Genomic DNA, 25,063 nt, shown 5'->3' on the forward strand with positions numbered 1-25,063 from the left:
AAACAAGAACTATGTTGTTACAAAAAGTTTCTTTTGCGTGTTTTGAGACAGTGTATTGTTGCACTGTACCTTAGGTCAAAAATACTTCATTGCAAATTGATTACCAAATGATAATTACTCACTAACTTGATTTGACCAGTTTCTTTCTGTTGTACAGATTCTCTCCTTATTCATCACTAATAGTTAATGTCCCCACCTATGGAATTTGGAGGTGGTCCAGTGTCGTTTATTGCAGGCTCAGGGACAAAACCCAACCCTTCATCTCTGGCCACTAGATTTTTTGCCTCCAGCAGCTGAACAAGTTGATGGTTCAGTTTCTCTTGACCATTTTATCTTATTTTAATTGGTATTTGTTTTATTGCAATAGTGATTTATAATATTTCTTACTCCTCTTCCCCAAGATCAGGTATCTGGTAGAGTGGTGGGTTCAATCACCTGGATCTGCAGCTAGCAATACCTCCCTTCTGGGACTCCTCTGCTTCCATTCACTCATGGCAGAGCTGTCCAGCCAGCATAGGGATAAGCAGTGAGGCAGCTCTAGAGAGAGCAAATTAGACTCTGCCTGTTCATAGTTAAGGCTATGGTTTTGTCACAGAGGTTGTGGAAGTCACGAAATCTGTGACTTCCAAAGACCGCCGTGAGTTCAGCCCTGGCAGTTGGGAGCTGCAGGGTCCCGCCGCCTCGTGCAGTGGCAGGGAGCATTAATGTATCCCCGCTGCCTGAGGATAGTGGAGGTACCCCGCAGCTCCCAGCCGCTGCAGGCAGGGGGATCCCACCAGCTCCCTGACTGCCATGAGCCAGGGAGACTCCCGCCAGCTCTCCACATGCTGCTGCTGTGCGGCAGAAGGACCCCTGGCCGCTCCCTGCCCTCTGCGGCTATGGGGTTGGAGGATCATGGAAGCACTCCCCACCACTGGGGAGGGGACAGGGGGACCCCAGCAGCCCTCCCCGGAACTGGGTAGGGGGCAGGGGGACCCTGGAGCTCTGAGCCCGCATGGGCAGTGGGGGCCCCAGAGCTCCCAGCCACCCCGCAGCAGTCCAGTGCCTTCCCATTTTATCATGGATATTTTTTAGTAAATCCTCAAAATGATAAAGGCATTTGTACATGAGAACTCACAATTTCTCTACAAGACTCTTCCTTCTGATCCACTCTCCGCCCCCAGAGTCTTAAAAAATGGCTGGTAGATGCTATAAAACACAGGTTGTAAGTTACATACCTAGACAACATACCATAGTTTGACCTGTCCAGAGAAGCAAACTCATTCCCAACTGGACAGTTGCTGAGAAGAATTCATAGCCACCAGTTGTTCAAAATCAGGAAGAGCTTTCTGAACTGAATGCCAAGAATTGCTCACCCAGGAATCAAAACAGACATGGTTGGTCATAACTTTACCAACATGGTAAAATTTACAAAAGTCCTAAACTTCAATTCATTAATCATTTCCTGGCAGTGATCATTTATAACCAACTAGCCCCAATAGCTATTAGTGCTGATTGCATGCATCAGCTTTCACCCTGATTGGGTTTCTCAAGATATGCCTGCAAAAATTCTTTCTGAGAACCTAGAACTACTCCCCTGATGCAATACAAATTTAGGTGTCATTCTTTGATCATTTCCAAATGTCCCTTCATGGGCAGGGAAGTACAAAACATATGCTGAACACAACCCAATTTTCACTCTAGACTCTGGAAGTAAGCCTTTCAGGGTGGGATGCATACGTGAAAGGCAGTCTTTCAAAATGTCAGTGTTCACATTGTTTTAGTTCACTTTGACATCTTTTTCAGTGATGGGTTTTAATAAAAACATTGGTGCCATTCCTGTGTTCACACTGTCTAGGGCAGTGGCCAATTCCTGCTGCTTCAGAAGATGGTGCAAGTGACCTGGTAGGGGGCAGTTTTGGTGCTCACAGAGGAATCTGCTCCTACTTCCCATTAGAGGTGGCTTCTGGTTGAGGCACCAGTATTTAAAACCCTTCCAAAACTAGGGAGTAACTAGAGGTCAAAGCTTGTCCACGGCAATGGAAATAATATCTGGGAAAAAAGAAAATCTACTACCTTTCAAAACAGTTAAAGTAAAGGATACAGAAAAGAGGAAAAGGGAGAGTTGAAGTCCTCCTTTTAATCTTCAACTGGTCCAAAGGGCTCTTTGGACTTGTTAGATAGTCCAGGAACTCATCTTGTACCTGCAGAAATTACTAGACCTCTCAAAGCAGGGACTCCTTCATCTGGATCTAGAAATCAGACAATTAGTAGCCTGGACATCAAAAGAGAAGTAGAGTTCAGCAAGGATTCTCCATTAGCCTCTCATACATCTTGGAATCCAGACAGAACTTTCAAGGAAATTTCATTCATTGATCTGGTCAAATTACATTTCTAGTGTGAGGGGGAAACATAAAGCTCTTTGGGGAAAGGACTGATTGTGCAGTACCTGCAGAATGGGGCCCTGACTTCCAGGGGTTGTTATAATATTAATAGAATAATCATCACAAAGTTCTGGTGATCTCAGCTACATTAGAGTTTCTCCAGAATGGTTGTTTGGAATTGTACAGCAAGACACCATTAAAATATGGATACAAGCCGTAATGGTGTTCTGTAGATAAGCACATCAACTTTATCATCAGGTGCCTAAATTAATCAGAATAACAGATCAGAAAAGCCTAGACCCCATTACCTCCAAATGGTAGGTTTTGGAATTAGTTCCCCAATCTCTACAATAATCCCAATTCTGTTGTGAGGAAAAGATCATTCTTCTATCTCTGGGCATCTTTCTGTTCAAGGTAAGTTTGTCTTTCCATAAGTCCTGTTGAGCGGTTTTTTATTTAAAATCAATTTAGTGATTTTTCTGTTAAACTTCCATGGGTTCAGCTCCTGTTGCTATAGTTTCAAGCTCAACAAAGTGAAAATCCCCTCTGGTGCTTTTCTCAGATTTGGAGACAAGGAACACATGAAGACCAAGGATAGTGACCACAGACACAATCACAAATACAAAGTCTTATCTATACTACAAGTTTTATTAAAGCAATACGTAAAGTTACAATTACCTGTGCTTATATAAATCCTAAGAAAAACCATGCAATGACTAAGACTGTAGTTGTACTCATATCCTCAAAGATATTCTAGAGTCTGATGAATCTCTCAAGAGATGATCATTAATGGTGGGGTTTCAGAGTAACAGCCGTGTTAGTCTGTATTTGCAAAAAGAAAAGGAGTACTTGTGGCACCTTAGAGACTAACCAATTTATTTGAGCATAAGCTTTCGTGAGCTACAGCTCGCTTCATCGGATGCAAGTGAGCTGTAGCTCATGAAAGCTTATGCTCAAATAAATTGGTTAGTCTCTAAGGTGCCACAAGTACTCCTTTTCTTTTTATTGATGGTGGGGTGTTTCCCAAGGGTCTTCCCTTCTTTTTACCCAATCCGGGAACCTCTTTTAGATTGCTGTTCTGATCACGTCTAACACCTTATGTATATGAATGAGAGTTTCAACACTCTCTTCCTTATCTGTACTTCCACACTCCATGAGTATTGGGGTGCCACATTTTTCATAGGTTGATTCTTAGTTCCCCTTATTCTCACTAGCATCTATGCACAACATGTATGCATGATAACCTGCAGTCAGAACAGGACAGTCCATGATGTTACAATCAGGTGTCTTGTGGTCTTGGATAATACATTGCAGTGTGTTGCAGTCTATTTTTCTGTAATGGTACCTATTGGCACATCTTTTACAGTAATTTTTCAACCTTACTGGCATAGGGGTATTCCTAGGTCACAGACTCATGACAAATGTTCTTTAAGTTTACAGCCTAGTATGGCTAAGCTAAAATCTTACAGGCCTCTCGGCCTGCAGGCCTTGCAGTCCAGCCACTCTTTACTTATATACCTAATACACACTCATCGCACTTTGGGGTCCATGTCTAGTAGCACAAATATGGTAGTATGAATAGTAAAATAATACCTCAAGCATATGAAGTACATATGCCAATTCATAGAATCATAGAAGTATAGGACTGAAGGGACCTTAATAAAGGCCATTTTCTGTTCATCTCATTCCATGCAAAATGCCGAGGCGTTAGGGTCTCAAAGTTGCTGCAGGCAAGATGTTAGAATCCTGCACCAGTTGGCATTCTAGGCATCTGTGAAATTATTAACAGAAGTCCTGACATATATTGGAGGGAAGAAGTGGGGGAGGGAGAGGAGCATTTGGGTTGTTCCTACGTAATTCCTTAGTGTGCATATCTCTTGCTTTATTCATTGATCTGGTCAAATTTACATTTTTGGTGTGAGGGGAAACAAGCTTCTTTGGGGCAGAGCTACCTCTTTGTGCACTTCCTAACACCATGGGGCCCTGACCTCTAGATGCTGTTGTCATACAAATAGAGGAATAATCACAAAGGCCTAGCAATATCAAATACGCTAGAGTTTTTCCAGGAAGTTCTGTTGGATTCTTACAATCAAGCACTGTAGAAACATGGATACAAACCATAGCAGCATTTTGTAGGCAGGCACACTGGAGTCTCCATTTGAGTATCAGGTTCCAAGTTTAATCACAATAACAAAGTAGACAAGCCCGTGACTGGTCTTTTTGTCACCATTACTTCTGAAAGGCAAGTTTTGGCATTAGTTCCCATATCCACACAAGAACACCTGAAGGAAAAGATTATTCTTATACTCCAGAAACCTTTCTGTTCGAGGTAGGTTCCTAGTTCCACAATTCCTGGGAAATAGTTCTCCCATCATCTTTTTGTAACCCTTGGAAACTTGGTTGCATAAATGAGTATTCCTAAAACTCTGAAGCTATATCCCAGGCATCTGAAGTACATATGCCAACTGTGTCCTGGTCATCACATTCTATTCAAAATGCCAAGGCCTTAGGGCAGGGGTGCTGGACCATTTTTTATAGTAGATGTGCTGCTGATGGAAACCATATATTTGGTGTTCGTTATGACTACTTCAAGCCAGGAGGTGCGGCAGCACCCCCAGCAGCCCTAGTTCCAGCACTGCTGCCTTAGGGCCTCAAAGTTGCTGCAGGCAAGATGTAAAAATGCTGCACTAGTTGTCATACTAGGCATCTGGGAAACCATTCACAGAAGTCTCTCGAGGCATTGTGGGGGGAAAGTGTATGAGCCCCACTTGAGGCAGATTTGCAAAGTAAATTTCCATTCGTTTTGGTAGGAAGGTGCTTCTGGGTTAGTTCCCACATAACTCCTTAATTTATAACGCTCTTATTTTGCATGGGGGATGGGAGAGGGACTTTGATTCCTGCCTGTTATTCTACTATATTATTATTATTATTATTTTATTTTTATTATTAAAACTCTGCTTATCCCCTCTCCCCAACTTCTGGGATTCACTTCCTGCTGTTTCTGGTTAGTGATGAATAAGGAGTGAAGCTGTGCAACGGAATGAGAAATTTCTTACCTGAGAATTTTCTTTCTGTTAGCAGCTTCTCTCCTTATTGAACCCACCCTGACCGACTGGTAAATGACCAGAATACAAATAGAATTTTTTCTCTAACAGGAGACTTGGGGATATAATTGTTTTAAAATTAATATGTCAAGTTGTTATCTTAATGCTAATAGTTGGTTGCTGGAGTATTTCTGTGGCTGTGAAAGAACTCTTCTGGTGGCCTGACATGAAGGGCAAGGCTTAGTCCTGGCGCCTCCAGCAACAAGATTGGGTTGCCTCTGAATTTCATAGCTGGGGGGACATTACCTATATTGATGAATGAGGATAGAAGATACCAACAAAAAATTGTCAGAAAAGAAATGTGTGGTTCTCTTCTCCTGTATGGTATTTAAAGTAAGAAATCAAAGGAAAAGCTGAAACATTCATGTTCACTATGAATGTTCTTTTCTGAGCCACTGTGTTATTTGTCTTGTGACTACGGGTATGTCTACACTGCATGTGGAGATGTGATTGCAGCATGTATAGACATACCTGAGCTAGCCTTAATCTAGCTAGCTTTGATGCCAACAGCAGTGAAGCTTCAGCAGCACTTGCTAGCCACGGAAGTACCCAGGCTCCTGGATGGGCTTGTAGGACTTGCGTTGAAGCCCGCATTGCCATGGCTTTGCCACTACTGGTACCCATGCTAGTTAAAGCTAGCTTGGGTACGTCTACAAGTGCTGCAGTCACACTCTCTGATTGCAGGGTGGGTGCACCCATAGTGCAATGGTAGTCACTGTAACTAACTGGCTGTTGCCAAATCCAGCCTATGATTGCACCAGAATAAGGAAAGCATGAGCTAGGTTGGTTGTGTGTTGACCAGACTAGACATGGTGTGGGAGAAGCTTTGTGTTGCATTTTCTCAGTTCTGCCTTTTTTTCATGAAGCTAAGAACTGCCTCCATCGTTTCGTGTGTCAAGCTTCAATCTTGTATTCCTTCGGATCCCCTCTTCAAACCCACTGCTGTGCAGTAGACTTGAAAAGTTAATCTGTTTTCTGATGTTGTCTTCACTCATTCTTGTGCACAACTCTTTGCTATGTGTAATTTGTCCCAGGTGGATTTTAAGTTCCTGGGGCACAGGTATTTTCTTCCTCTATGTTGGCAAAGTATTGTCATCTGTAGTGTTGAGAGCAAATAATAAATAGTACTAACTTGATCTCAACAGAGTCTTACTTGGTCTCAACAGAGAGTAAACCATGCCCAAACATGCCTAAAATCTTTTTGACAATCCCATTTTATCTTGGAAAATATTAATTAAGGGTTAGAAAATATGCCTTATACTGTTAGGCTCAAGAAGCTCAATCTGTTTAGCTTAACAAAGAAAAAGTTAAGGGGTAACTTGATTACAGTCTATAAGTATCTACATGAGGAACAAATATTTAATAATGAGCTCTTCAGTCTAGCAGAGAAAGGTGTATAACATGCTCCAATGACTGGAAGTTGAAGCAAAATGTATACTGGAAATAAGGTGAAAATGTTTAACAGAGTAATTAAGCATTGGGACAACTTACATGGGTCATGGTGGATTCTCCATCGCTGACCACTTTTAAATCAAGATTGGATGTTTTTCCAAAAGGTATGTTTTAGGAATTATTTTGGGAAAGTTTTTGGGCCTGTGCTATACAGGATGTCAGAATAGATGAACACAGTGGTCCCCTCTGGCCTCAGAATCTATAGCCCCATTAATGATGCAAGCCTGTCTGCCATCCAAAAGCTGTAATCATGTAGGGCCGGCCAAGTGCCATTGCCTAAACAAAGCTTTCTCTTTTAATTCAGAAAAAGGAAAGTTTCCTTCTCCTTCCAACTCTTGGTAAGGGCCCTATGTCAAATAACTTTTTCCAACCACATTTTTAACATCATAACTCCTCCAAATCAATTTATGTAACTAAGTATGTAATTACAAGTTAGAGGAAACCATATCAGTCTCCAATAAGTACCTTCCGTTCAGGCAGTCTGCTTAACCTGTACTTGCATTTTCTTGTGTTTTATAGTTTGTGGTGATGAAGAAAAGTTACCAAAGTAGTACTTTATCTGAGTAAGTTGATTGTCACAGAGAGTGTTTTGCACAATTCAGACAATTAAAAAAAAGAAGTGAATGCAAACCATCTGTTTCTGCTCCTCTCATCCTCAGCTGCAGTCTCACATTGCTCAGCTTCTATTTTGATCCAAGAATTTCATGATTGAACCTTTGTTGCAAAAGAAATAATGATCTCCTTGTACAACACTAAAGTTGGGTATAGTCCCACAGTTGTATTACTTTGTTCCTGTAAGACCTACTTGTCCCCCCTGCTAAGTCTCTTGTCCCTTTTTTAAATGTCTTGGAGGCAGCAAAAGGAGGAAAAGAGAACTTGTGCTACAGGTTCCACTTAATGCTTTTTTTAAGCTGCTCTCCAAACACTGATCGTGTAAAAAAACATTGTATTCTTAAACTTACTCTTCTCCAGACCCCTACCCAACTGCTTTTCTCTCACTCCAGTTGTCAAGTTTTCAAGGTGATCTGCTACAAAGTGCCGAATTTCATTTTACTAAAAGATCTGACTTTCACAATCAAATGAGAACCAGAACACTTGGTTAGGGAGGAGGGAGTGTCTAATTTTCTTGCCACCCTCTGATTCTTTATGGTAGCCGTACGTAGACTTTCACATAGCAGTACTTGGCAGTAAGTTGCTCACTACTTGCAGCATCTTTGTGTCTCCATGAAGTAATCACCTAAGACTTGGAAAAGTTTTCTAGTGAGCTGGGGAGAAAGAAAAAAAATTACTGATAGATTAAAGTGCTTTCAGGACTGAAAGATATTTGGAGGGACTTATACCACAGTGATTCTGATCTACTGTGAGAAATGGTTTGAAATTGTAAAGGCATTTCATACAGGCCCCCAAATCACTATCACAGGTTAACAACTTTTGGGTCCTACCTGCTTGGGCTGAATTTGAAACAGAGATGGAGAGGCATAAAGCTCCGTGTCCCATTACAATCTACTGAACTATCCTATCTGCTATCTTGTATTAATGGGCAGTTATGTTTTGTGGTGTGATTTAATTTGAGCATATAGTCAATGAGGTCTTGATCATTACTGTGCTTATTTAAACAGGATAACTTAAAACTGAATAAGTTGTCATTGCCACACATCTCACTTTTTGTGTGTGTTTTTTTTGGATAAGTAATGGGGAGTCCTTTTGGACTTTCCCAATGCAATAGAATTTAAAAAAAGAAAAGAAAAGAAAACAATCTAGGAAGTATTCCATCAGCCAAAAATTGCCCGAGTATTCAAACAGTGGAATCTACTATTTAAGTGGTTTACTATCAAATCTGTTTATATGGGTATTCCTGCCTTTACTACTCAGATATGCATAACATTATCCCGTTTTAACATCCACAGGTATAAATCAGTTATGTCTAGAAGTGTGTATTGTGACAAAGTTCCTCCTCTACTTTGGTGGGTATTGTGCTTATTGGCAGATTTGCTCGCCTTGGAGCTTCACGGCAGCCCTCAGTTTGGCCGTTTTCGTGAATCCACAGTCCAGGTCAACTCCTCCTGTGTCTGACCAGGAGTTGGGAGGTTTGGGGGGAACCCGGGCTTGCCCTCTACTCCGGGTTCCAGCCCAGGACCCTGTGGAATACAGCTGTCTAGAGTGCCTCCTGGAACAGCTGTGTGACAGCTACAGCTCCCTGGGCTACTTCCCCATGGCCTCCTCTCAACACCTTCTTTATCCTCACCATAGGACTTTCCTCCTAGTGTCTGATAATGCTTGTACTCCTCAGTCCTCCAACAGTCCTCGTTCTCGCTCCCAGCTCCTTACATACGCACCACAAACTGAAGTGAGCTCCTTTTTAAAACCCAGGTTCCCTGATTAGCCTGCCTTAATTGATTCTAGCAGCTTCTTGATTGGCTGCAGGTGTTCTAATCAGCCTGTCTGTCTTAATTGTCTCCAGAAGGTTCCTGATTGTTCTGGAACCTTCTTTGTACCTTACCCAGGGAAAAGGGGCCTACTTAATCTGGGGCTAATATATCTTCCTTCTCTTACTCTCCTGTAGCCATCTGGCCCGACCCCGTCACAGTATTCATTACAGTGAAATAAAATATCAGGTTAAAACTATTCCCCTGCTTATAAACAAGAGTGGAGACTTCTCATTTCAAGCTTTAGTAATAATTCCACGAAAATTCCATCTCCACACCATGGAGTCTTGTACCAAATATATAGAGGAGGGAATCTCCATTAGGTAGTTATAATTTTAGAAATTGAAGGTACTGTGGAATTGTAGTTCTAACAGTTGCCCATTTTGGGGAAGCACTCTGGGTCAAATTGACTTTATCATGCTGTCCACAACACATGGAAATTAAGAAACTGGAAGCTATAATTTCATAAGCAACATTTTTTAAAGGAACACATAATTAACTCAAGTGCTGCAGGATAAAATACAGCAGGAGAGGTCGGGAATTAAGTAAATATTAAAAACAAAAAATCCTATATACTTGTATTAATAACTATCATTTTCAGATAGAAATTTAAGAAAAAAAATACAAGTGTTACCTATCCTCATGCTTCAGGACATAAACTGATTGGTATCTGAGGTCAGAAAAAAATCCCTCATGTGTAGACCAGATGCATTACCTCCAAAAACAACACCTACTAGACACACCTGAGTTCCATAGCAGAAAATTCTAATATTTTAAAGTGGTAACTTTAGGCTCAGGGCAAATGAAAGGCAGTTTTAAAAAAACTGTTTCGATTGACTCCAGAACTTGATGAACTGAAACATCCAAGACTATTTAATTTTTTTTTAAATTAAGATTATTAAAAGCACCATTAAAAGCAGTGTGCCCTTGTTGCCAAGAAGGCCAGTGGCATTTTGGGATGTATAAGTAGGGGCATAGCGAGCAGATCGAGGGACGTGATCATCCCCCTCTATTCGACATTGGTGAGGCCTCATCTGGAGTACTGTGTCCAGTTTTGGGCCCCACACTACAAGAAAGATGTGGATAAATTGGAGAGAGTCCAGCGAAGGGCAACAAAAAATGATTAGGGGTCTGGAACACATGAGTTATGAGGAGAGGCTGAGGGAACTGGGATTATTTAGTCTGCAGAAGAGAAGAATGAGGGGGGATTTGATAGCTGCTTTTAACTACCTGAGAGGTAGTTCCAGAGAGGATGGTTCTAGACTATTCTCAGTGGTGGAAGAGGACAGGACAAGGAGTAATGGTCTCAAGTTGTAGTGGGGGAGGTTTAGGTTGGATATTAGGAAAAACTTTTTCACTAGGAGGGTGGTGAAACACTGGAATGCGTTGCCTAGGGAGGTGGTGGAATCTCCTTCCTTAGAAGTTTTTAAGGTCAGGCTTGACAAAACCCTGGCTGGGATGATTTAATTGGGGATGGGTCCTGCTTTTGAGCAGGGGGTTGGACTAGATGACCTCCTGAGGTCCCTTCCAACCCTTATACTCTATGATTCTATGATTCACCCAAGAGTGTCAGGTGCCTCCCGATACAGATCAAAAAGACGTGTTCCCTGCCTTGAAGAGTTAATAAGCTAATGTAAGATGTGATTCAATGAAAGGAGTAACCCACATTAGGGAAGGATAAGAGAGCAAAGACATGGATTACATTTTTAAAGGCTTAGGGCTTAACTGTATAAACATTTTGTTCATATGGCAACTTGAAAAACAATGTTAAAGTTAGGTATCCAAGTTTGTCATCCAGGCTCCTGGCTGTCCTTCTGGAAAAATTAAAAAACTTACACACATATTTAACTTTACATACTGTGAGTAATCCCATAGTAGTCAATGGGACTACTCACAGTGCATGAAGTTAAGCATGTGCATAAATCTTTGTAAGGTCATGGCTTTACTCAGTGAAGGCTAGTGCACAGAATGATGGACTGAAGTTTATTTTGTTGGTTTTTTTTTTAAAGATAGATAAAATGAGTAGGTGATTTAGTCAGCCGTTTTTTTATAGACATCCTGGAAAAAGTGGGTCTTGAGGAGAAGGTAGGTCTTATCTACACAGTATTACATCCTGGGACTACATCAGTGCACTTAGGTATGCTCTAAAACGTACAGCCCAGTGGGTGTACACTAACACACCATAAAGACAAGCCTGTAGCGGCTTTGTGGACCAGCTCAGGAAGGAATTATTTACTAAGATCACTTTTGGAGGACATTTCTGTTCTCCAAGCCTAAGTTTCTTATTTTCATCAAAAGATAAATTTTGTAGAACTTCTTCCTATTGATAGAACAGGTAAGAGGATAACTGTTTTACTGATCTACAAGGAAAGCATACTATCCTCCAGTGTGTGGGGGTCCTCCAGGATACCATATTCTGAACTCTTCGGGTGTTCACAGGCAAACAAAAAAGATATATAGGACCTACTTTTAGTTCCAAATCAATAATACACATTTGTAGCATTTATTTTATCTTGTCATGAAGTATCTTTTTACTTGAGGAATTTGTTAAGAATTACTAAACTTGACTGAAGAATTGCAGTTTGGATGTTTCAGCAGCTCACCCCAAAATTATTTACTCTGATTAGATTTTCCTCTCAAACAGACCTTTTTCTTACTTTTCAGGCAAAGTCTTGAAAACCACAATTATTCCTATTAGAACCTTGTTATATATAGCTGAGAAAAAATATAATAAATTGTAGTATGACGTACTTTCCTGAGCTGCAATCTGGAACTGGGATACCTCTGTGGCATACCAATCTGGGCCCACCTCTCACTCTGTGAGGCTGTGACAAACTGCAGTCCTCGCCATATCTTGCACTTACGCAGCCAAACACACGTAAGTGTTCATTGTGTTCATTGATGGGCCATTAATTGAATGGTTCATCCACAATGTGCTGGCTAGGCTGGATGTAAAGTACCTTGTCAGTGTCACCCCAGGAGCAAACACATTTGAAATACTGGTACATAGTCAATATTCATAACTTCAGATACAATGACAGCACATGCAATCCAGCAGGATATTAATGTTCAACAGATCAAGACTTTTAGAATGATACCTCACAAGGCATACTTTGCATAAAACATATAATTATATCACCATGGTAAATATATATCACCATGTCAGAGTGTTGATTTGGGGTACAGAATGTCACACAGTATTAGAAAAGATTGCTTTTAAAATTAAGGTCTGAAGTGTAGTCCTCTTTGAATGCATACCCTTTAATAAAGGGGAATGATGATAGTATCAATAAGTGACCTTTTAGAATATGTCTACACTGCAATTAAAAACCTATGGCTGGCTCATGTCAGCTGATCCAGGCTAGGGGCTCAGGCTGTTTATTTGCATTGTAGATGTAGGGCTTGGGCAGGAGCACAAGGTCTGGTATTCCACTAATGGGTAGAGTCCCAGAGCTCAGGCTCTAGCCTGAGTCCAAATGTCCCATTGCAGTTAAACAGCCACTTGGACTAAGCCTGAGTCCGCTAATATGGACAAGGTGCGAGCATTTAATTGCAGTTTACACATACTCTTAGATCAGGAGTCAGCAACCTTTGGCATGTGGCCCATCAGGGTAATCCGCTGGTGGGCCGTGAGATATTTTGTTTATATTGACTGTCCGCAGGCATGGCCCCCTGCAGATCCCAGTGGCCACAGTTCGCTGTTCCCTTAGATGCAACATCTTCAAGTATTTGTTGATTGCACCAGTGGGTTATAACTATGCCAATTGAAAAATAATTCTCCTTTAAAGGAAAATCTGTAATTGGAAGCTCACGTTAGAAATTGTGGAAATTCTTCATTCAAGTGAACAAGGTTGTTCACTATGCATAGATTTTTGCCTGTTCTAGTTTTTTACTCTATGCACATCACTGGCAATGACATGAGGGACCAATAATCTGTGTGCAGAATTAGTGTGTGTCAACCCAGCTGTTCCTACAAATGTCACCAAAATTCCATTTTCATTTGCCTTGCAAATAGAGTATTGAATGAGTTTTAAGTTCCCATTCATAACTTCCCAAGCTCTTCATACTTTAATTTCCCTGAGTAGCTAGGCTTTCTCAATCAATAAAGCAGTTTTAAATTGCTAGATATTGGAACAAGGGGAAAACGAGCAAACCTGTTCTGAAAGCTCAAAAAATACTGCTCTTATGCTAAGGCCATGTGAAACCCACATTCTCCTGATCTTGCAGTCAATAATGTCATACTTTGAACAATGGTCAAAAGCTGATTCCTGAAGTTGTTATAACTCAGCCACTTGTGGCCTTGAATTCAGCTTGTGATGAGCATGTTTCTACAGCTAAGGTTCTTCTTTGAATGCTTGTTCATATCCATTCCACATTAGGTGTGCGCACTCTGCGAGCATGAGCGTCGGAAACATTTTCCCTTAGCGGCTCCCGGCGGGTGCCGCTGCGCCATGCATGTATACCCCTGCCGGCCTGACCCCCTCCAGTTCCTTCTTACCATCAGTGGCAGCACTGGAACAATCTCTCTCTCGTAGAAGAGCAGTCCCTTAGCCTTTTCAGAGTAGCTGTTATCAGTTAGTTAACATACCTTTATTGTGGACGCTTAAGTGATTTGGTGCTTGGAGGCTTCCAGCACCCGCCCCGGGCCGCGGGGCATGTCGCAGGCCCACAGCTTCAAGGCTTGCGCCACGTACTGCAAACCTATGCCAGTTAGTGGCCTCCATGACTCGTGTCTATGTTGCCTGGGGGAAGAACATCAAACTGAGTGGTGTAGGGTTTGCAAGATGTTTAAGCCAAGAACAAGGAAAGAAAGAGACTTTTGTTCAAAGCAGCTGTTGATGGAGGCTGCATTGCAGCCACCAGGCCTGGAGCGCCCGACGCTGGCTCAGGCCTCCTCGGTGCGTAGTGCCCCGGAGCCGTTGAGAGACCCGGCACTGGCTAAGCACTGTAAACTGTCAGTTCCAGAGCGCCAGACTAGCCCCGGCACCGCTCGTCCTCCCTGGTGCGGCCCTCGGCGCAGCTGGAAGGAAGGCGTGGTCGTTCCCCGCACAGGAGACCGGCACTTCCCAAGGCCCCGAGCGCCGATAAGAGAGGGAAGGCCACAGTACTGACACCGGCGGTCCCGACAGCACAAGCTCCACTGAGCCTAGACCTAAGTGAGCATAGTGCGGACGATGGGCTCGAGGGCATAACGAATTAGCCCTCCACGCATGGCACCTTTGAGGCTGCAAAGGACCTCACCGAGCTGTCGGCGGCGAGCCCCCTCCCGCATAGGGAGAACCCTCCGGCACCCATGGCACGGGTGCCATCGAGGGGTAAGCCGGCAATGGTGTGCCGCTTGAGGACACCATCCTGGCACCACTCCCAGAGTTGGTCCCGGTCGAGCTCCGACTCCATGTACTCACAGTTACCAGCGGCCCAGAAGGAGGTCGAGACACTGGGAGTGGGTCAGTGTGAGGAAGCACCGGAAAGGGTACACCACTCTCTGGCACCACCCAGAGACCGGCACGGGGAGGAGTTGAGACGGCCCTCGCCAGAGGACTCCCGCAGACAGTCCTGGTCCAGGGAACACCGGCACTGGTCCTGGTCCGGTCCTGGTCCTGGGGATACCAGTACCACTCCCAATCAGCCAGGAGCCACTCGTTCTCCCGCCGGCGCAGATCGTTGGCACCGTTGTGGCCTTCGCAACTGGCATCGCCATAGTCTGGAGCCAACTCTGGCCTCTATAGCTACCCGCACCGGGCCCCGGACAGCAGGGACCCTCAGGTGGGCTGGCAACCCCAATGGGGGCCGCCAAGCCATTGGTCCTTTTGGACCCCCTGGGCCTATCAGGAGCGCCAAGGGGCCTGGTCCAGGGCAAGTTACTTGTTGCAGCTATCCCGGTCCCCACACCGACGTCAGTTTCCCCCCCACACACCTTCTCCGTCCCTCTTCAGGGACCCCTCTCATGAGCATCTCCTAGAGAAGGAAGTCCGCTTGCTACTAGAGGCGAGGGCGGTAAAGGCGGTGCCGCACAGTCTAAGGGGGTCACCCAAGCCTACTCCCAGTACTTCCTCATCCCCAAGGCCAAAGGGGGCCTTCGCCCCATCCTAGACCTGCATGGGCTCAACAAGTTCCTGGTCAAGCCCGTTTCCGCATGGTCTCTCTGGGCACCATCATTCCTTCCCTGGATCCGGGGGGCTGGTATGCTGCCCTCAACACGAAGGACGCATACTTTCATATCGCCATCAACCCAAGACATTGGTGGTTCCTACGCTTCACCATGGGCCAAGAACATTACCAATTTGCGGTTCTCCCGTTCGGTCTAGCCGTGGCCCCACAGGTGTTCATGAAGTGCATGGTGGTGGTGGCGGCCTTCTTATGGAGGCAGAGAGTCTGTGTGTACCCGTACCTCGACGACTGGCTCCTGGCAGGTCGATCTGAGGCGGAAGTGCGGGGCCATGTGGAGGTGGCCCTGAGATTGTTCCGCGAGCTGGGAGTCCTGGTCAATGTCCCCAAGTCTACTCTCGTACCCACGCAGAGAGTGGAATTTATAGGGGCGGTCCTGGATGCGGTGCAGGCCAGAGCAAACCTTCCAGTATCCCGATTCCAGGCTACCCAGCAAACGGTCACCTCCCTGCTCCAGTCTCCAACAACAGCGAGGTGCTGCCTGTGGCTGCTGGGTCACATGGCAGCATGCACGCACATGGTCAGGCATGCCAGACTGAGACTCAGGAGTCTGCAGGCGTGGCTCGGTCGGGTTTACCGCCCATGCAGGGACCCCCTGGACTGGGTAGTGACAGCCCCAAGGGACATGCTGGACTCCCTGCGGTGGTGGCAGTCCTGGCCAGTGGTTTGCGAAGGCATCTCCTTCACTGCCCCACAGCCGGACCTGACACTGGTGACAGACGCGTCAGACCACCGATGGGGGACTCACCTGGGGGACCTCATGATGCAGCGGTTGTGGTCCGGAGCAGAGCAGTCGCTCCATATCAATGTGAAGGAGCTCAGGGCGGTTCGTCTCACCTGCCAGAACTTTCACGCCACTCTGAGTGGTCACAGTGTGACAGTTCTGACAGACAACACTACTGCCATGTTTCATGTAAACAGACAGGATGGGGCCCATTCCTCGCCACTCTGTCACAAGGCTCTCCTCCTTTGGGACCTTTGCATAGCCCAGTCAATTCACCCCGAGGCGTCCTATCTCCTGGGGGTACAAAACGAGTTGCCGGACTCCCTCAGCAGGTCGTACCGCATGCACGAGTGGACGTTCAGGGCGGACGTCGTGCTTTCGCTCTTCCTCAGGTGGGGGTTTCCCCGGGTAGACATGTTTGCCACCAGGACCAACGCCCAGTGCCTGCGGTTCTGCTCGTTCCAGGGCTGCAGCCCGGGCTTGCTCGTGGACGCGTTTGCGATCCCGTGGAGAGGGGGCTTAATGTATGCCTTCCCCCCGCTCCCCTTGGTACACAAGGTCCTACTCAAGATGCGCAGGGACAGGGCGGCGGTGATTCTTTTCGCCCCAGCCTGGGCCTGCCAGCACTGGTACACATCACTCCTAGAGCTGTTGGTGGAGACCCCAGTAGTCCTGCCCCTACACCGGGATCTCATTACACAGGTGGCAGGCGGCTTCTCCACCCCGACCTGCAGTCACTGCACCTGAGGCTCTTTGGCTAAACGCCTTGGAAAGCCAGTGCTCTCTTCCCATGCAGCAGATTCTGCTTGGCAGTAAAAAGCCTCTACCAGGGCGACCTGTCTGGCCAAGTGGAAAAGGTTCTCGTGTTGAAGTGAACCCCGACAGGTGCGGCTGTGCCAGGCCCCGGTGCAGGCCATCCTGGAGTACCTCCTGCACCTCAAGCAGCAAGGGCTAGCCCCGTCCTCACTCAGACTACACCTGGTGGCCATCTCCGCCTTCCATCCGGGGTTCTCGGGGGTGCTCAGTATTTTCCCATCCAGTGGTGGGACGGTTCCTTAAAGGGTTGGAGAGGGTGTTTCCATACTCACTCCCCCCAGTCTCTCAATGGAACGTTAACCTGGTCCTCTCTAAACTCATGGGACCCCCTTCTGAGCCCCTCACTTCCTGTTCTCTCCTCCACCTTTCCTGGAAGGTGGCATTTCTGGTTGCCGTTACCTCGGCTAGAAGGGTATCCAAACTGAGGGCCCTCACTTCTGAGCCACTGTATACAGTATTTCACAAGGACAAGGTGCAGCTCCAACCGCACCCCAAGTTCCTCCCTAAGGTAGTCTCCCAATTCCATTTGGGCCATTGTCTGCTGGTGTTCTTCCCGAAACCCCATACGGATCTGAGTCACCGCAGCTTGCACACCCTGGATGTGTGTCGAGTGCTGGCGTTCTATTTGGAGTGCACCAAGTCCTTTCGCAAATCCGCGCAGCTGTTTGTGGCTGTAGCTGAGAGAATGAAAGGCCTCCCAGTATCAGCGCAGCAGATTTCGTCTTGGATTACAAGCTGCATCCAGGCGTGCTATGAGCTCACAGGTGTTCCAGCCCCGGCGGTCACGGCCCACTCGACCCGGGCACAAGCGAGTTCCACGGTGTTCCTGGCACAGGTCCCAGTCCAGGAGATCTGCAGAGCAGCCACTTGGTCCTCGGTGCACACCTTCACGACCCACTACGTGGTCAACCAGCAGACCAGAGAGGATGCGGCGGTTGGCAGAGCAGTCCTCCTAGTAGTTGTTCCGTGACTCCTACCCTCCTCCAGAGGTAAGCTTCTAATTCACCTAATGTGGAATGCACATGAACAAGCACTCGAAGAAGAAAAAATGGTTACTTACTTTCTCATAACTGTTGTTCTTCGAGATGTGTTGTTCACGTCCATTCCACCACCCACCCTCCTACTCCTCTGTTGGAGTCGCTGGCAAGAAGGAACTGGAGGGGGTCGGGCCGGCAGGGTATATATGCACGGTGCAGTGGCGCCACTCGGGAGGCCCCACCGGCCAGACGGGAGCCGCTAAGGGGAAAAGTTTCTGACGCTCATGCACGTGGCGCATGCACACCTAATGAGGAATGGACGTGAACAACACATCTCGAAGAACAACAATTATGAGAAAGTAACTGTTTTTTCTATTTAGTCCAGATAGATCACAGTTTAAAGCTTTCTCATATTCCTTTGTGTTTAAATAGCACATACCATAATGGAGCCTCAACCCTTCCTGAAGCCTCTTGTCACTACCACAGTAGAAGTAATTGATAATTGTTTCTTTATGTCATTCCCTTTGGCTAAGACTTTGGTTTAAGTGTTTGCTCTGCAGCAGATAACTCCCCTTGTTTTGCTAATCCTAAAAAATAAACTGTGCTGAAAGGACAAAGACCTTCATAATAGGTTTCTCAGTTCCACCTCTCCCAGGGCAAACTGGACTCTTCTGTTTCCTCTTCCCCCAAATATAAGGTAATAAGTGGGTGTAATAGGGATAATTTCCTCTAGCACGCCCCCTTATGGCTTGAGGGGCCCTGTAGTACCCTGCTTCTGTTTCCGCCTTCTTCAGGGCTTAAACTCCACACAGTCCAAAGGACATTCAACCTTCTTCTTTGGGTGCTGCTTCCTATGTGTATTCCACTGTGGGTGACTAGTTCAATCCATGTACTGGACGCAGAGAATTTTGAAAGCAGTGTCCACTGATACATGCATGCTCCCTTGCTCTCCTTGTGCCTCCAACCAAGGAGATAAATTGTGGGGCAAACCAACTGCCTCTCCAGTTCCTTCTTAGCGTTGCATTGCCTCGGTCAGAACCTCTAGGGTCCCGAGCTTTGTTGTCTGTATCTGTTTGTCTATAAATCATATGTATATATTTGTAAATAGTTTTTAGAAATTTTAGTTTTAGTCGATAGTTTTATTTGGAGTATAGTTAGATAGTTAGCTTCTCTGCTCTGGGGATCTCTCCTACCCTCCACCATATACCGTTACGGGTACTGGACTATGCCCAGGACTCCAGCCTTCATAATTTGTGTTTCCTGTTTTCACTCCTTCTTGATCAGCAATGACCATCAATGTTGCCTGTATTGCCTCGGGGAAGCCCACATCACAACAAGGTGATGTATCTGCCACTCATTCCCCAGTTGTACTCATGAAGGGTGGGAAGTTGATCTTAAGAAGCACCAAATGGAAAAGACATGAGGTCTCAGTTGGATCCAGGGAGACCCCCTGATTCATATCAGCAAGGTATGTGCCTCCTGCCTTGAGGTGCAAATCAAGAGCGAGGGATTGTACCCCCACAAATCCCTTGTCAGGGTCTTGTCGTGAGGACCTGGGGCATTCCCCTAAATATAAGAGTAAATCCTCCTGTTAGAGAGCTTATTCCTTCACTCTCCCACTTCCCTGGTCCTTCTTGCATGAACAGAGAGCAACAATACCCAAAGTCCGAAGGTGCAAACAATTCAATGTTTATTGGGGGTGAACTTCCAGCAAGCTTAAATCCAAGTTCCTTTTTCCTTATTTTCTAATCCCAACTTACTTCCTGTTTGCCCCTAATTTATATAGTAATATTCTTAGCTATACCTTAACCAGTCCTTCTACTGAAATTTAACTAACCAATCCCAACATATTGTAACATGATTAGCTAACCAATTAAATCCCACCACCTTAATTAGTTTACACCCAGCAAAATTAATTATACAGCAGACAGAAACAATCACAGAACCAGGCAGAGACCAGGCCAATAAACAATAGCAAAGTGGGAACTATAATGACAAAACAATACAGAAGTGAGGATTTCACAACTACATCTATAAAGATATAAGGGTTTCCCAGCTGTGTTTATTGATAAGTGAGTTCTTACCAGACAGAAGACTATCAACCTAAATTTCCTTTTACATCTTCTGGGGTCTTCCCTTTCTCTGGAAGTGATAGATCGGATCACCTTCCTAACAGCCCCATATTGACTAGTTAGGAATGTGAGGATGTGACCATACGCTTCCCAGCCTCTGCTGCTTAGCCAAAGGCATTGGCCTAAGACAGGGCCTCAGATTGTCACAGTGAGAGAAGGCCCTTACACAGATTCTTTCTTGTATACCTCTATTACTAGCTAAATGATAAACATATACCTACATTCTTAGAGTATAGGCCTTTACAGACAGGCCTGAATATCTATATCCTAACACCTCCTTCAAATCCACTTCGAAGCAGCTGGATACAGCACTGCCTAAATCAAGCAAGTCTCCTAGCTTGACCCAAGAGAAACGAGAACATTCTAAGTCTCAGGGGCATGAGAAGAAAGCCCACAAACCTAGGGCTTCATCAGTACTGGATCACTATTTGAGGACAACGGGGTGTCTGATACCACCCAAGCATAAAATGCAAGATCCTCCTACACTGATAAAATGCAATCATTGAGCGCCTCAGCTGCCAACTGTATTGAATCTATCGGGAACCTTCACACTCTGGGAAGAGTTGAATATTACGCTCCTCCTGAGGACATTTTTGGTCTCCTGGATGCAAGGTCTCCTTCTCCCTCACTTGGGAGGTCCTGACTCTACTGGGAGATGTGACTTTTTGGAGAAGCCTGTCTCCCATTCCATCCGCCAGTTAAGACTTCCTTCAGGTAGGTCTGTCAATGCCACCCATGGATCTGGAATTGGCTTTTTCTTCCTTGGGAGATTCTGAATCACCCAATGAACCAATGTTTCCTCTTTCAAGGCATACCTTCCCGGATAAGGTTTGGGACCAAGCTCAACCTAAACCTGTATCTCAGAGTTGTTGGTACTTTATACCATGGGGACCTCCACACCTCTATTTGGCCCATCTTAATGGCCATACTGGGTCCGTGAGACCAGTACCGTCCTGCAATGTCGGTTCAATCTGCTAGGGAGTCAGTACACCACTCCTCCTCCCCCCTCCAAGAGGATAACCAGAGTTTCCTTCTGATCTGTTCAACAGGAGGCATATGCACCAGATCAGTGGTTCTGCCAATACTGACAAATTTGGTGTTGTCTTCTTCAGATGGAGCGGCTCTTGATGACCATAAGTAGTTCCAGGAACTGTTAGGTGCAATTGGAGGAGAGTTACAGATTTCTCTTCAGGAAGTTCAGGATCCTCAACAGAAGCTCCTGGACATTCTTCAATCCTCCAGTTCCTGCTGAATAGCGCTTTCTGTTAACAGAACCATCCTGGAGTCAGCTAGAGCAATATGGAATACCCAATTAAAAAAATTATTTTGTTCCAGGTAAAGGGATAGAATTTCTCTTTTCCCATCCTGCTCCTAACACTTTGAATAGCTCTCACAATGAGGAGCAATAAAGTGGTTATCTGTTCAAAACAAGGGGAAAGGTTTTTACTCAACATTCTTACTAGTACCGAAGAAGAATCGTAGCTGCAGACCTATTCTTGATCTCTGCCATCTCAACTGTTTTACTGGCAAACTCAAGTGTCACATGGTCACACTGGCATCTTTAATCCCTTTAAAAGGATGTGTTCATAGCTTTTGATATGAACAACACATACTTTCATGGAGACATTTAACCTGCTCACAAACTTTTTCTCAGATTCATGGTAGGCTCTGACCACTTCCAATACTCCTATAAAAGAGTACTCCTATTCGAACTTGCTACCACCCCAAGGATCTTTACCAGATATTCTCTGTAGTAGCAGCCCATATGAGGCATTCTTCACCATCCTCCCCTATCCTGGCTGGCTTCTCATTGCCAAGACACGTCAAGAAGCTTAAAGGTCAACTTTGGCAACGCTTCAACTCCTCTCTTCCTAAGGGGTTAGCATAAACTTGGAAAAATCCATCCTCGCTCCAGCGCAGACTTTAGATTTCATTGGAGCATCCCTAAATTAATCCGCAGCAAGAGATCTGCTGATGGATAGGTTCCAGGCGATGAACAACCTCATAGACCAAGTCATAAGCAACCCTTGAGAACCTTGTCTTTCTCTTCTGGGTTGTATAGCTTCATGCTATTCCACCCAGACTTAACCAGGAGATCTTCAATGATCTAAAAATAAAAAGAGTCCTATTAAAAAGTGGAAACTAGGTCAAATTACAAAGGATGAATATAAACATATAATACCAGTATGTAGGGACAAAATTAGAAAGGCCAAGGCACAAAACGAGATTAAACTAGCTAGAGATATAAAGGGTAACAAGAAAACATTCTACAAATACATTAGAAGCAAGAGGAAGACCAAGGACAGGGTAGGCCCGTTACTCAATGAGGGAGAAAAAACAATAACAGAAAATGTGGAAATGGCAGAGGTGCTTAATGACTTCTTTTGTTTCAGTTTTCACCAAGAAGGTTGATAGTGCTTGGATGTCTAACATAGTGAATGCCAGTGAAAATGAGGTAGGATCAGAGACTAAGATAGGGAAAGAACAAGTTAAAAATTCCTTAGATAAGTTAGATGTCTTTAAGTCACCAGGGCCTGATGAAATGCATCCTAGAATACTCAAGGAGCTGATTAGCAATTTTCTTTGAAAAGTCATGGAAGATGGGAGAGATTCCAGAAGTCTGGAAAAGGGCAACTATAGTGCCCATCTATAAAAAGGGAAATAAGGACCACCGGGGAATTACAGGCCAGTCAGCTTAACTTCTGTACCAGGAGAAATAATGGAGCAAATAATTAAGCAAGCAGTTTGCAAACATCTAGAAGATAATAAGGTGATAAGTAACAGTCAGCATGGATTTGTCAGGGACAAATCGTTTCAAACCAACCTGATAGCTTTCTTTAATAGGGTAACAAGCCTTGTGGATAAGGGGGAAGTGGTAGACGTGGTATATCTTGACTTTAGTGAAGCTTTTGGTACTGTCTCGCATGACCTGCACATAAACAAGCTAGGGAACTGCAACCTAGATGGAGGTACTATAAGGTGGGTGCATAACTGGTTGTAAAACTGTTCCTAGAGAGTACTTATCAGTGGTTCACAGTCACGCTGGAAGGATATAACGAGTGAGGTCCCGCAGGGATCAGTTCTGGGTCCGGTTCTGTTCAGTGTCTTCATCAATGATTTAGATAATGGCATAGAGAGTGCATGTCAAGGTTCCTCCCCCACTCTGAACTCTAGGGTATAGATGTGGGGACCTGCATGAAAAACCTCCTAAGCTTATCTTTACCAGCTTAGGTCAAAACTTCCCCAAGGTACAAAATATTACACCCGTTATCCTTGGAATGGCCGCTACCACCACCAAACTAATACTGGTTACTGGGGAAGAGCTGTTTGGACGCGTCTTTCCCCCCAAAATACTTCCCAAAACCTTGCACCCCACTTCCTGGACAAGGTTTGGTAAAAAGCCTCACCAATTTGCCTAGGTGACTACAGACCCAGACCCTTGGATCTTAAGAACAATGAACAATCCTCCCAACACTTGCACCCCCCCTTTCCTGGGAAATGTTGGATAAAAAGCCTCACCAATTTGCATAGGTGACCACAGACCCAAACCCTTGGATCTGAGAACAATGAAAAAGCATTCAGTTTTTGCAAGAAGACTTTTAATAAAAAATAGAAGTAAATAGAAATAAAGAAATCCCCCCTGTAAAATCAGGATGGTAGATATCTTACAGGGTAATTAGATTCAAAAACATAGAGAACCCCTCTAGGCAAAACCTTAAGTTACAAAAAAGATGCACAGACAGAAATAGTTATTCTATTCAGCACAATTCTTTTCTCAGCCATTTAAAGAAATCATAATCTAACACATACCTAGCTAGATTACTTACTAAAAGTTCTAAGACTCCATTCCTGTTCTGTCCCTGGCAAAGACCAGCATACAGACAGCCACAGACCCTTTGTTTCTCTCCCTCCTCCCAGCTTTTGAAAGTATCTTGTCTCCTCATTGGTCATTTTGGTCAGGTGCCAGCGAGGTTACCTTTAGCTTCTTGACCCTTTACAGGTGAGAGGAGCTTTCCCCTGGCCAGGAGGGATTTCAAAGGGGTTTACCCTTCCCTTTATATTTATGACAGTGCACTTATAAAGTTTGCAGACGATACCAAGCTGGCAGGGGAGGGGTTGCAAGCTGTGTTCCGTGTAAGCTGCATGCTTGGGTGGCCGCGCAGGAGAGATTCAGGTGCCACCCAGCTGATTAGCAGAGCGCATACAGGCAGCAGCATGTGTTCAGGTGCCCCCACACACATGTTGTTCCGTCCTGCAGCTGCTCCTGGGACCCTCCTGCTGGCTGTGCAGAGCAGGGGGGTGGGAGGAGGGTGCTGATGTCAGGGTGTCCCCCTCCCCCCCACCCCTATACCTCATCTCCGCAGAGCAAGGCAGAGGAGCAGCCTGACTCAGGAGGCCTTGGAGCTGCTGAGGTCTGAATGCTGAGTGGCTGCGTGCCTTTCTTAAAGAGACAGTGCACTGTTTCTGAGATTTCCCCAGCAGCCAGCTCGCGCGTGCGCTCTCTCTCTCTCGCTCTCTCTCTCTCGCTCTCCCCCTCCCCTCCTCTCGCCCCCTGCCCTTGTATCCCATTTCCGCAGAGAGGAGACAATAGAGCTCAGGACAGAGCAGGAGAGCTTTCAGTTAGCACGGCTTTTCCCAGCAGCCAGCACATACACTGTCTCTGTGTGTCTCTCTCTCACTCTCACTCTCTCTCTCTCACACACACACACACACACACACAGTGTCTGTGTCTCTCTGTCTCTTTCACACTCACCTCCCTATACATTGTTGTTGTTGTTACTTCTTGGTACTTCCTGCAATGTACATATATTCTCTGTAATTTTATTCTTTCCATTTTGTCATTATTTTAGTGTTTTGACTGGTCTATGCATGTCATAATTTTTATTTCTCTTACACTTAAA

General features: G+C 45.2%; 1 protein-coding gene across 1 annotated transcript in view; it reads left to right on the plus strand.

Moving 5' to 3' along the window:
- NBAS (NBAS subunit of NRZ tethering complex) overlaps window positions 1–25,063 on the plus strand; it is a 408,512-nt gene that overhangs the window by 207,158 nt on the left and 176,291 nt on the right. The gene's annotated exons all lie outside the window — the stretch shown is intronic.

This window comes from Caretta caretta, chromosome 3 (genome assembly GCF_965140235.1).
Source record: "Caretta caretta isolate rCarCar2 chromosome 3, rCarCar1.hap1, whole genome shotgun sequence".
Classification (NCBI taxonomy): domain Eukaryota; kingdom Metazoa; phylum Chordata; order Testudines; family Cheloniidae; genus Caretta; species Caretta caretta.